General features: G+C 36.0%; 1 protein-coding gene across 2 annotated transcripts in view; it reads right to left on the bottom strand.

Annotated features, from left to right (window-relative positions):
* CDH8 (cadherin 8) overlaps window positions 1–13539 on the bottom strand; it is a 124000-nt gene that overhangs the window by 89506 nt on the left and 20955 nt on the right. The window lies entirely within an intron of this gene.

Raw genomic sequence — 13539 nt, 5'->3', positions numbered from 1 at the left:
AGAATACCCACAAAACTAACATTATTTTCACTAACATTGAATGTATATCTGAAAGTACTGCCAACACGTTATTCAAATATATAATGTCTTTATAGTCTCCCATGCACGTACATTAAAGGCATACATAATCACAATTAATGCAAGAGAACTGCAGAGATGAAACTCACTCGGAGAGTCTTTATAATCGTTAGACTACTCTGCAACAAAACAAAAACACAAAAACACCTTGAGAATATTACTCATATTAAATCCTCTTTTTCTACAGGTAATCATTTTATTTTCAACCACATTTTCTTAAGAAAGATGCTGTTTAAAACCAGGCACACAGCCAAGACCTTAATGCGCAGACCAAAACTACAGAATCTTCAAGCAAGGTTCATGAAGATCTTTCACAGTTCTGGGCACACAGTGAGGTTTGAGTGCCTTCTGCAGATGGAAAATGTCTCACCTGCTCTCCGTCAGCTACCTGGCAAATCAACAGTAGCCAAAACAACAGCTCGCTCAGCACATATTCAAGCCATGTGCTCACCATCAGGAAAGTACACAACACTCTTGGGTCTGATCCATATCCAGAATGAGCAGAACATGGCTGACTGGCCTCTGTGGTGGGACTGGGCATTTGGAGAAGTGATGCCCGTGCAGAGATGCACCATCAATGGAGAGACTTGTAACCCCTATTTTCTTATATTAATAGAAAAGTTCAAATACATCAAAAATACACACAAGTAGGAGAAATCTATATGCTATTAAAATGCACCTGCATGTTTTTAACTAAAAAAAAAAGAGAAGGCAGTACTATGTAGTCAAGTTTTTATTTGAGTTTGTTAGAAAGTAATTAATTTATCCTCATATAATTACAAGGGAATTATCTCTTCCTTTTCCAAGAGAAAAGGCATAATCTATCTATAGAACTTCATTTTAGAATATGCATCATTTTTCTTGTTCCTAACTCAGGAGATGTTTTTAAGGGTATAATTAGAGAATCACTGATTTTCACCAGATGTAACACAGATATGCATACAACACACCTACACTATCCTAATGTTATTCCTCTGTTCCTTGCAATAAAATTCCTCATTTCTGAAGTAGGACCCATTTAGGAAACATACTTTTTGGTTTTTATCACTCTTATCCAAAACCACTGAATTATGAGCAACTCCACCTCATTCCATAAGAGCACGGAACTATTTTAGTGGATTTTACAATCATTTATAAATATTAAAGCTTTCAACAACTGTAATGCACTTTACAAATTATGTACTTCTTTCTGCATCTGACTGTTCAGTCATTTTTCTAAAAATGTGAACATCATCAGGTGTTCCAGAAGGTTTTTGTGTGTTGACAAGTTCTGACTCATAACAGACAATCAGCACATTCACTGATGACTCTGATTTAAAAATAAATAAATAAATATATAATCAATCGTAATTAAACTATTATAGATACCATCAATTCATTTTCATAAAATGCAGAATTAATAAATTGGACATGATGTAAACTTAACAGAATGTTCCATTCTCTCCAAGGATGGGCTGGTCCCATATTTAGTAAGGGGAATTATGGCTGCACAATGGGGAAGAGGAAAACCAAAATATTCTGCATTATTATTCAGGGTAATGACAAATTGGAGCACAGGCTTGATGTACCTGACATAATGTCAGTACTTGGAACAGTTTCAGAAAGGAGACAGACATGTCCATGGATGATGAAGGTTTCATTTAAGATATGAGAATCATGTAACTTGAAGCCTCTAGAGTAACTGTCAAAATACACTGCTGCTCACACATCTCAGCTGCAGTTTCATAACCAAATTCAAAAAGAATTAAAGCAATAATATCCCTAACACTTTCATTTAAGAGTGAAATAACTGCTTTTGTCTGCCTCAGTTTCCTACTGTGTCATCTGAGAATCTTTGACTCCATATGGCTTCGTTTACATTTTGGTTTATTCTTTGTTACTGTTGTGTTTTTTTTTTATTCTACTGATTTGTTAATTTTGTCTCTGTTTATATTCACACTGCAACTGTGCACAAACTGCTTTTTACTGCTTATCTTTCATTATTATCTTAAAATACACTAGAGTGAACTACTCTTTATAATCTGGAGACAAAACTGAGATCTAAGAAACTGTTTGCTCTAGTTCAGTGACTGTGACCAACTGATTCCAGAAAAGAGTTGAGGAATCTGATCCTAGTCTTTCCTTGTTAGAGCACCACTGATCCTTTCCATACATCTGTCATGTATTATCTTCTTCATCAGGCTGAATTCATGATCTTTAATAAATATTTTCACTCAACATTTTGGTAAAAAAAATGACAGTTCCCCTTGCTTTTACAAAAGATAAAAACAGAAGAAACATACCCACCTTCAGTCTCACAAAAAGTCATATCAGGAAAAAAAACACCAAGACCATAGAACTGCCCAAGCCATTCCTAAAGAGCTCTACATATTTATCTCCACTTCACCAAAGTACTAATTTTTAATTAAAACAGTTATGTAGTACTGATGCTGTTTGGCAGAAGAATCCTGACAGGGAAACTCCCTAAGAGGGAGGAAACTGTGCCCTCAGACACACAGTCTTCCCCAGTCAAATATTTTTCTTCAGTGGTTGTGATGGCAACAAAGACAAGATAATCTGTTTCTTCTCTTTGCTATCTTCATTCCAGTGCATGGTCTTAGATTGATTTTTCTGTATTTATTACATACCTTGTTTCTTCTGAATCCTTATGTTAAGCCAGATGATAACGAAGGCCTTCTGTTTCCTTTGCTCTGGCCTTGGTCCTTTCCATTTGGGGATACCATCTGCCTCCCCTTCTGTCCTGAGAACACAGGCACCACATATGACCTGTGTCCCACTACAGCTTGGACTGTTGCCTTTCCTTGATGCTTTCTGCTGCAATTTAATGCCCAAGTGTCCCATGTCAAGTGGCCTTGGATGCTTGGCACCTTTTTGTAGTTGGCTTTCTGCCTAGAGTTCGTGTAATTATTTCTGAACCCAGGCTGCTGTTCCTTTCTTGAGTTCTCCAGCAGACATGCCTCCAATAAACAGGCCTTGACTTTTTAGCCCAAGTGTTTCTGATAGATGGAATCATACAATGATATTATATCATACTGCCAAATACAAATATTGCATGCAGTTTTGGTCATGTAAAACAGTTTCTCTTCTGCATCTTTACAAGGAAAAATATTACCTCTCTGTCATTTCCTACTCTTGGGGGTCAAGCACACTTAATAACAATTCCAGTATTTCAGGCATTATAATTAATAGTGCTACCTATGCTTGACACTCTTTCCTCACCTCAGTGACATGGCAGTAAAACCTTTTATTCCCTTCTCCAGCTTGCCAGTCCCAGACTGAAGTTCTTACAAGTCCTGCTGCAGTTTCTGCTTCCTCTAAGATGGTGTGAGGTCTCCAAACAAGACTTCAGAAAGCTGTTCCATTTCAGTTGCTAACTCCTATTGCAGTATATCCTGTCTTCGTTCCCTTTTCTCCATACAGACAAAAGATGAGGAAGGCTATAAAAATAACGATCTGTGGGAATTTCCCATTCAAAGTGATAGCCAGAGGTTGGGCAGTTCCTATATACCAAATCCTTCTCTTTCATTCCTGCAATCATCATCCTCTTATTCACACTGTTCTAAGCTTTTCTTCCGTGTTGTTTGAGCTGTATTTTTCCTTTCCTCTTTAAAAGCTTATTATACCTTGCTAGGCTTCATTCTCAGGCAGAGTACGTTGCACTTGAGCACTAAGACCTCTTTGTGTTTTTCAAATGATTTTCTCAAGTGACTGGTAGAACGATATCTTATAATACGTACTTACTCTTAGGATTGCAGAAGACGAATAAAAAAGTTAATTACTACATACCCACAGCAGTAATTTGAAGCCTGCTTACAAAATACATCACATTAGACAAGCTATATCCTAGATCAGTGAAAGAAGAACAAGCTACAGTAGGAAAGTTTGGTCAAAGGTGAATGAATATTTCTATTTATTTGTGCATATTTAAGTTGTCACGATTTCATAATCTTTCAAGACTTTGCTGTCAGCTGCTTTGACCACACTGCCGTTTGAACATGCTCAGCACACAATGATTAGCAGGATCCCAGAGATAATACGTTTAACCTGTCTTCCTTTTTAATGCAAAATTTCAAATTCATGCAGAATACATTATCTTATTTAATAACATTATAAAAAAACTGGAAAGCATTAAAATATCATTTTGAAGGTTATTTTTGAAACTTAAGACTGCTTAGAATACTTCAGCATCTGAACATAAGGAAGTAAGTACTCTGTCTAAAACCACATGATGTGTAAAGCTGGCAGTGCAAATAGAAAGCTCTTTTCTAGCAATTGGCTGTCAAACATCCACAGAGCAGAAATACAAACATAGCTATGCAGCCAGCTTTGAGCTAAAATTGAAAACTGTTGAGAAGGTAACAGAGTGAAATGATGAGAACTGAAAAATTAAATTGTGAGTACCTACATATTGATTCCTACAAACTATCTGCTTCCATGTGATAATGTACTTATCTTTTCAGTGCACTTACAATAACCTGTGACCTGTGCACCCGGGTAAAGTATGAGCTTTTTCTCAACAAACAAACACACAAACAAAGAAATTAGGTTATTTGGAGTGTGAAAAGAAACACTGCTAGGAAATGCTACAAAGCAAGTTTCTTAAAAGATGCCAAACCAAATGATAGTTCTTCAGAGATGCTATGTTTCTAGTTACTTACTATCATCAGAGCACTGTTTACAAGAATTAACAGATATAAGATGTGGATAATTGGATTATTTCTCCACATTCTCTCACAGCTAGATGTTCATTAGAGATAACTCATGCAGAATTACATGTTATTCAGAAGAATTTGTTTGAAAGCAGTTACTATGATTTCATGCATTTTCACAAAAAATTGTCACATCACTTGTGTTGCCTCCGAAGTTTCCTAATGTAATTTCTCCTATGTTTCCACCAAGTCATGCATTCGTGTGATTGTCTTACAAACTGACTTATTAACGTTATCTGTCTGATGCAAACAATTTGTAACACCATTAAATTAGAAATATTCTGTAAACCAATAGAGATAGATCACAGCTTATGCCTACGTTAATGTTTTTTTCTGGAAGAACTGACAGAAGAGTGGAGAATAGAAAACATTCCTCTTGATATGCAGAAATCATCAACTGCAGTCACTGTAGTAGGGTTTTTTATGGTGATGTATCTGATTCTCTAGCAACTTTTAATGAGCCCTGCAGTTCCTTTTCTCAGTACATGTGGAGACTAAAGTATCAGTAACATTTATCACTTTTTTTTTTTTTGGCACATCAGATAACCTGAACTGTTTACAACAAGTGAAATAATAGCAGTGCTAGGATTGTAAGTGTGGGCAGGTTTTGGAGTATTCATATCATTTGCTGTAAACATCTAACCTGCCTGTAATTCACTGGGGTCCTGTGAATTATTAAAAAAGAAATGCTGGCTCATGATGAATACAGATAAATTGTATACAAACCAGTATCACAAAATCTGTACACATGTAACATATGTCATTCTCAAAACATCCCAAATCCATACAGGCTTAGCGGTGATTTAGGCTAGACCTTCATCCAAATTGTCCATGCTCACAGTGAAGATTACAGTTGGAGGCTTCAGAAGTCATCTGTACTAATTTAATGACAGTTGAATCACTGTTGGATTTCTCTACCCACACAAGCTTATAGTGCTCATATCACTCTGTGGGCACAGAACAGCCAAAAAATATATAGCTGTCTCCCCACACAGCTGTCCTTTGCATTTCTCCAATGGGGCATTCTATCAAAGGATAGTTGACCAGCTATCCTGTGTTAATACCTTTAGGGGTCAATGGTGGAGAAGATGCACAGTGCTCAGTTAATTGAAGTTAACAGGTAGAAGAACATATTATGATTTCTCAGGACCTCTTTTCAGCTGATGAATGGATTCCCCCACACTCAAAGAGCTGCTTATAGACATCCACCTAGAGAACACAATGCCTGGAAAAGGAATATCAAAAAAGAGAAACAGTTGCATAAGGCAGATCCTTGAAGAACTCCAAGGACTCTGCGGAGGTACTTATTGTAATGAAGAATACGCACAAAAATCCTTCAAAGACCTGAGAAAGAGTTATTGAGAACTGAGGTTTATAAATGATCCACATGATAACATAGATACAAAAAATGACACAGAATCCTGCTATCTTACATACACTCCTTGCTATTTATCTTAAAGAACTTTACTAAATTGAGAGAAAAACCAAATGACATCTAGTTAACTGCACAGCTGACTGCTTGAGGAGTCGGTAGTCATTTACAAATAATGCTTATTAATTGCTTGTATTACAATAGCACACAGAGATTCTCGTTGGCAGTACCAGTCTGTTCTAGAGCTTGCTACAGCATACATTGGAGAAAGATCAATAGCTTTTGTTCCTCTCCCCATTTTTTCTGTAAAAGCAGTGAGGAAGAATGGACCCAGAACCCATCATTTCAGAAATGAGTTTCTGAGACACTGTCTAGTTTCTGCAATTACTACCTACAGATTCAGTATGGCTCAAAATATATGGAAAAATAAGAGTGAATTCTGAATACTAAAATATCTAAATAGTGCTTTTTTTTTTTTTTTTTTTTTTTTTTTTTAATTTGAATGGTTTTAGAAGCTGTTCTAAGGAATAGCAACTCAGTAGGAGTCCTCTGTCTGAAATTTCCACATGCACTGGACAAAACTCTGTATTTTAAACATACATGGAGCTGCAGAGAAAGACAACACCAAAGAGTTCCACTTAAAAAAAAAAAAAAATGCAGCACAGGTTGTGAAATGAGAAAATTAAGGCTGCTGAGTTCAACCTTGTCTTCATCCAGCTTCCAGTAACCTCCACACTTATCTTCAGGTATTTGATTAGCTTCCCAAGATCTTAACCAGATCCACTCTACATGGCTTCCCCATGCTTCTTCTCCATTATCTAAACATTTGTATGGCCTGTCCCAAAAATAACAGTGAAAAGTAAAAATTTTGAAGCTTTCTAGGGAAGGGAGCAGAGACTGGTTAGGGGTTGGCCTTCCTGATGACTGGGACAGAAATTATACACCTGAGATGCTCTGCCTGACTAATGCTTGGAAACATTTTTCCACTTGATAGCCTAGAAGCACAGAAACAGAAAGCCTTGTCTCCTGTATGTTGTCCTAAGTGAGAACCTAAATCAATCACTTCTCAGCATTCTGATTTTCCAAGTTAACAAATTCCACTTAAAAATTTATCTAAACTTTGCCTGACCAGCTTTAAATAACATCTGCTGAATTTTCAGCTGGTGAGATTCTTATGGCGTGCTGTTTATGATATGTGGTTTTTCATTCGTATTATAACTCCATAATCCATAGTTAATTACAATCAGAGCTTACCACTAGCATACTTTTAAATACTTTTCTGATAACTAATACATCAGGTGTAACTGACTTTAATATAAACTAGATAAATAATAAGATTAACAATTATCTGACTGTGAGATAATAAAGCACTGAAAATAGCAAGACCTTGAAGTAAAATATTTGAAATTATTTATCAAGCCAGTAAAGCTGCCTTTTCACATTTACCCAAGATATAGGAAATAGAATATTTTGTTTGCCTTTGGAGATGAGATCATTGGGCATGTAAATGAACACTGATGACAAAGTTAACTGGAAAGATAAGCTTCTGTACTACATTCTTCAGCAAAATATTAGAAGTATAAATGTACTATTGCTCAGTTCCTTTACAGATATTTTGACGCTAAAACTGATACAGGTAACCAGCATGTCTTGCCTTAGAAAATGTTTCTATTTTTTTCTGAAACTAGCTGAGATTATGGGCAATCAAATAGCAACCACAGCATGATTAAGCCAAACCTTTTCCTCCTCCCCATACTGAAACTTTGAAACCACGTTAAATATCTCATTACAGACCACAATTGGTTTCTTAGTTTGTATACTCATATCAGGTATGCTATAGTCCCCTGTCTCAGCTGTGCCAGTTTCACTAATAGGTAACTTTTCTCAAAAAGAGACAGAAGCTCACAGGAAGGGAATGCTGGAAGCCATAATCTTCTCTAATGTGGTGCCTATCTGCTTTTGATTGTACAGCAACATGTCAGCAATGAGGCAAAACAGGAAAACCTCAAAGGCTCTGCACTTTCCTTTTTCATTATGTGCTCTGAGAAAGTATGACGTTGTGGGAGAATAGGCCAAACACTGTTTTCAAGAAAAAAAAAATTAATCTGAATATAACCCCATTCTTTTAACCAGCACAAAAATCAAGGAATCCCAACCTGACAGAGAGAACAGAAATAAAGAGAACAGCACTTCCAGGGGGATGCAATTCATACATTTCCTATAATAGAACAGGAACTCACAGGAAAAGCAGAGTCCCTGAGAGAGCTATAAGCTCTGCTTTTGGTTCATATATTATTGATGTGCAGGTTTAAGAATCAGTTTCAAAAGTTGGAAGAAATCCAGAATGATTGAAAAATTCTTATGTTTGTCAATTGTTGTGAATACACAGATCCTGAGCAGTCCCTTACAGACGAGCTGCATTTGCAGAGACTCAGTATGCATAAGTATTGCTAGAAATCAGCATTTAAATATTAGTTCCACTTCTTTACTTGTGAACACCATGAATTTCATAAAACTAACCTGTTATTTCAAGTCTTTGTGCTTCTTAAAATTTACCTGTTACTTTCAGTCTTTGTACTCTTTTTGCTAGTGTGGTCAGCCCCTACTAAATCCAATGCTAACAGTTTAGGTGATTACTGTATTAATTTTAACCATCTCTACACCTGAACAGAATATGCAAAGATAGTGAAGAAGTTGTATATATACGGAAGAACTTCAATATAAGAGTTAAATAATTAAAAATCTGACCAATGAAGTTATGCAGATTAGGTGGTCGATGATAAAAAAGAAAATGTGAAAAATTTGCAAGAACTGTCATCTAAAGCATGCTACGCTGTTACAAGAAAAAAAACCTCATATTTCAACTTTCTTCTACCTGTTGGATACAGTCCCAGAAGGACATAGGTAGAGAAAGATAATAACCAAACCAGTTTGGAGGGCAGAAAATGAAACAAAACATGACATAGAAATTAATCTACAATAGATGTAAATGTGCAAGCAGAGAGGAAACAGAAGTATGCAAATGCCCAGTGTAAGGTTCATACAAACCACACACCAGAAAGTTGTATGACAGTTAGCAATTTGAATTATACCATAGAGAATGAAACTGAACTTCCAGATGTCGTTTTACTGATTACAAGATGGGTGGTTTTTTTTCATTCAGAAGCCAGGAAAAAACCTACAATGTTGAGGAACAACTCTATGTGCTTGTGATAATATTAACTTTTTTCATTCTTCATTCGCTTGCTAAATATTTTTCCTTTCTTTTTCCTGTTCTTACCTACATATAAAGGAGGGACTGGGTGAAAAGGCAGAATAAATGAGATTTGACAGTAACTGAATTTTTAAGCCTGTGTGGAGAAACACTAGAGAATCAGTCCCTCACCACCAAAAGGGTAGGAGATTGCTTGATGCAAAGAAGCTCATGCAAGAAATCTGAATGAGGACATTAGCATACACTCCTAAAAGGTGGGCTACAAGATGTTTGCATCAAACATTATCATTACAAAGATAACACAGATTACAACATTTTCACTGTTTGAAGATGAGAGCTAATGAATGGATACAGAATATGAGATCAACAGAAAGCCTAAAAGAGCGTATTTTTTGCTGCTGTTGTTTCTTGGTTTTGTTTTGTTTCTGTAAGTGCTGTCTGATTTGGATCTCACAGCACCCAATAGCAAGTGTGCCTTTTGATAAGAATACTTCCAAACCTCATTTATTCTGCCTGGAATTCATTTCTTCTCACTGAAATGCTGAGTTCCTTTCTCCTCACTTCTCATCGCTAATGCTCTCTTCTGGCCTGATTCTCTTCTAGAGAATGTTAGACCAAGCGAAGAATCATCATCAAACTGGCCATGTCTTTCAGCCCAGGAGGCAATGCTAGAAACGGTCATGCATCCAGCAATTCACTTGGAGCTTTTGCACATAACAATGATGGCCTTTCTTTTGTCTTCCTCAGTCAACGTAACGCTATTGGCATCTTAGTATTGATGCATGGAGATACGTAAGTTACTTCACCACCTCAGGATATTACCATATTAACTAAATTGGCATTGCCACACCCTTGTTAAGCAGAACTTAGTTTTAATTCTCTGCCTGTGGCGGAACACAGTCAGAGAAATGAAGGGTTCCAATATACAAAGCAAACCAAATATTTGAAAGTCCTCAGGACAAGTGCTCAAGATCACTGAGGCCTGGCCAAAATTCTGCCTGTATTTTTTGGATAGGAGTTAAGATTCAGTGAAACTCAGCCACTGCACCTGCAGATTACTGCAAAGTTCATTTAGGAAACAAATACAGGATGAGGAAAAGAATAGTGATGCATTTTTTCCTGAATCTTTCCTGACCCAAATGCCTCTTAAGTTATTCTACATTCAACATTCATACCTGCACAGGCATTGATTTCATTTTTAAAAACAATTTACATTTTAATATGCTAAAATTATGTGAAGCAAATGTTGCCTTTTGAATTCATTCTACTCTGTACCATATTTAGAATTTTGTTTGGATATAACAAATATGTTATACCAATCCTAAAACATTTTTTGATATTTTAAAAGTTCATATTGACACAGAACTAACTTTTCTCCCCAGCACAAAATGTTACTTACCTTAGAAGAAATAGTCACGTTCTAGGAGAATTTCTTATTCACTTTAAAAGCAAAATCAGCAAAATCATTCCTGCTGCCTACACAAACTCTACAGTTTAATCATTTCTTCCAACAGATATAAAGCAATTTAATTCATTTTGTTTAGCATAATTGAATTATTTTTCTTATTACTATCAGCTTTATTTGGCTTTTTCAGTGTTCAGTGCTATGACTCATTCTGTAGATACCAGGAGAACTTTATGTCATGCCTTTACTTAAAAAGCAACACAAATACAATTAAAGCATATTTACAGTGATTATATTTCAGCATACAGATCACCATATATTTTGCTCTTAGGTATACATTCCTTATTGTTCACATAATTACTATGAAGAAATAATGCAAATGAGCCTGCTGGAGACAATTATTGGACTTTCTTTTTAACTTTATATCGTTATAAACAAGAATTGACATTCCACTCAGAGGTGGACAGCAAACAACTATTTTATCGAATGCTTGAAACACTTCAAATTAACAAAATCTAAGCAACTGTTGTAATCGTTCATCTAGTACACACTGATATCTCTAAAATCAGAACTTAGATTGTGCTTTAGAATTTTACACAGATCAAGATAACTCTGATTAGTATATCTTAACCAAGTGAATTAAGTATCTTGCTTCTGTGATAAAGGACATCACATCTATAACTTGACAGCTGTCCGTACAATTTGAGTAAGTAATCAGAGCAGGATGAATTAAGGCTGGAGTAAAATCCACATTTATAATACCTGCAGAGAGTACTCATTAACTTGTGTAGGTTTTAGAAAGACCTCTAATTTAAGTATTCTTTTGTAGTATACAAGGAAAGTCACTGAACTTTATCAGCGGTTGATAAACATCCCTATACTACGTTCTTCTGCATTAGTTGCCTCTCATTCCCAAGGTCAGATTTCCCCTCTGTACCAATATCAGAGGCCATCCTAGACCAATGATCTCTTGGACATGAGCACCACTGGCTCCATCAGAGTGATTTGTGAGGCAGTATAGGCACTTCCTTCAGATGGATCTTTTTCTTCCACTCTAATTCAGTGAAGGCTGAGAAACCATTTGCAATTTTCTTCAGGAATGGAGAAATATTATTTTCAAAACACACTCTCGTCTTACATAGCACACTGTTATAAGGAAAGCCAAATTTTGGTAAATATCAAGTACTAAAAGAGAGCACAGAAAAGCTAACCTGAGCCAAATGGTGCATGCCTGAAAGCTGATGGACTGAGTTTTGGAAAGCAAAAATACAGGCTCAGACATGATATCTTCTTAGTTCTTCAAAGGTCCCTTCCTAAACTTTTTTTCCAGCTTACCTCGCACAGATTCTAGCTTGGCCCAAGTATTTTGGAATATACATTCAGGTGTATGAATACAATCGTGTGCACAGCACATCTTGTCAGTAGTTTGGAAACATTTTGCAAGCAAATGTATTGAGCTGAGTTTGCTCTTGCTATTGGAAGTCTCCAGTTCTAATTTTTGAGGCTGTTTTGAAATGACACGTTTGTGAAGCAGACTATATTTTTGCCCTTTCAATAGTGCAATCAAAAAAAGGGTATCAGCTCAACTCTGAATATGAAATAACTTCTAGCTGACTTGCAAACTATCAAAAACGGAGATAAAACAACAACAACAAAAGATTAAAAGTTCAAAAAAAATAAAATAAAATAAAAAGGCTCATCATTTCAAATATAGAAAACACAGAATATATCATTTATGGTATGTGTGGTAAATTTTTGTCCATGCCTATGCTGAACAGAAATCCAATTTTATAATTATTCCAACGTTCTAAGAATCTTTACAAATGTCTGTGCTGACAGAATTTCTCTCTGATGCTAAGTTTTGATTTTTATTTTGGTAGTTTCTTTATTTTAAGCAGAGGATTAGGGAGGAACATAAAGTATATTTATATCCATGGAATAAAAAAGCATTTTTTTGCAAAACTAAAATTAAACTTGAAGGACTTTGATATGGCAGTTATTTTTGATGCTTCATTGCATTGTAAAAGTGGAAAGGAATTTTTACTTGATTCAAATATAGATTCCTTCAAGTTCTGTAGTATTTGAGTTTGAATTAAGTTAGCATTATCTTTGAAATGCCAAGAAGTGCAACCACAATTTAACTGTTCAGCCAAGCAGTGTCTGTGCTTGGTTGAAGCCTTTAAGATCAAAAGCTGAGACTGATAAGATGAAACCAGCCACATCTCCAGTTCCTTAGGTTCCATTCAGTCCAATCACACAACATATTTCAGATGTTCTTGCGCATTTTAAAACAGTATTACTGTGGGGTAGTAAATAGTAAGATTGCAGGAATAATGAGATCTCAGAGCAAAAAAACAAAAAGAAACACCCAGAACAGTGTTTCCCAGTCTCTTGTCCCCTAGAATTGTTGCTACCACAATAAATTCATCATTGTGAAATAAAAATCCCAATTTTGCTGTGTAGAATTTTCCCATAGAACAGGGGAAGTTCTTCCCAATTATCAACACAAAAGTAATGTGAAGAGAGGAACAACGTCTTTTATACATTACACCACCATTACATTCACAAGGGCTGCTCTGAAAATAATGCCTCCTGTTTTACTCTGTTGGCCCACATCATCAGTTGGTGGTTTGACAGTAGAGGCTGAACCTTAAGTTAAGTGTTGCTGTCATGAAAAAGGCGGCAGCAGTCTGACAAAATGATGTCTAACAAGGAAGTGGTGGTGAAGCAAAGGTGTCTCACTGAATTTCTCCATGTGGAA

Source organism: Centrocercus urophasianus, unplaced genomic scaffold, assembly GCF_019232065.1.
Source record: "Centrocercus urophasianus isolate 14NV4802_14NV808 unplaced genomic scaffold, USGS_Curo_1.0 seq_2, whole genome shotgun sequence".
NCBI lineage: Eukaryota > Metazoa > Chordata > Aves > Galliformes > Phasianidae > Centrocercus > Centrocercus urophasianus.
Note: the sequence above shows the minus strand (reverse complement) of the source record. Positions and strands in the feature narration are given on the sequence as shown.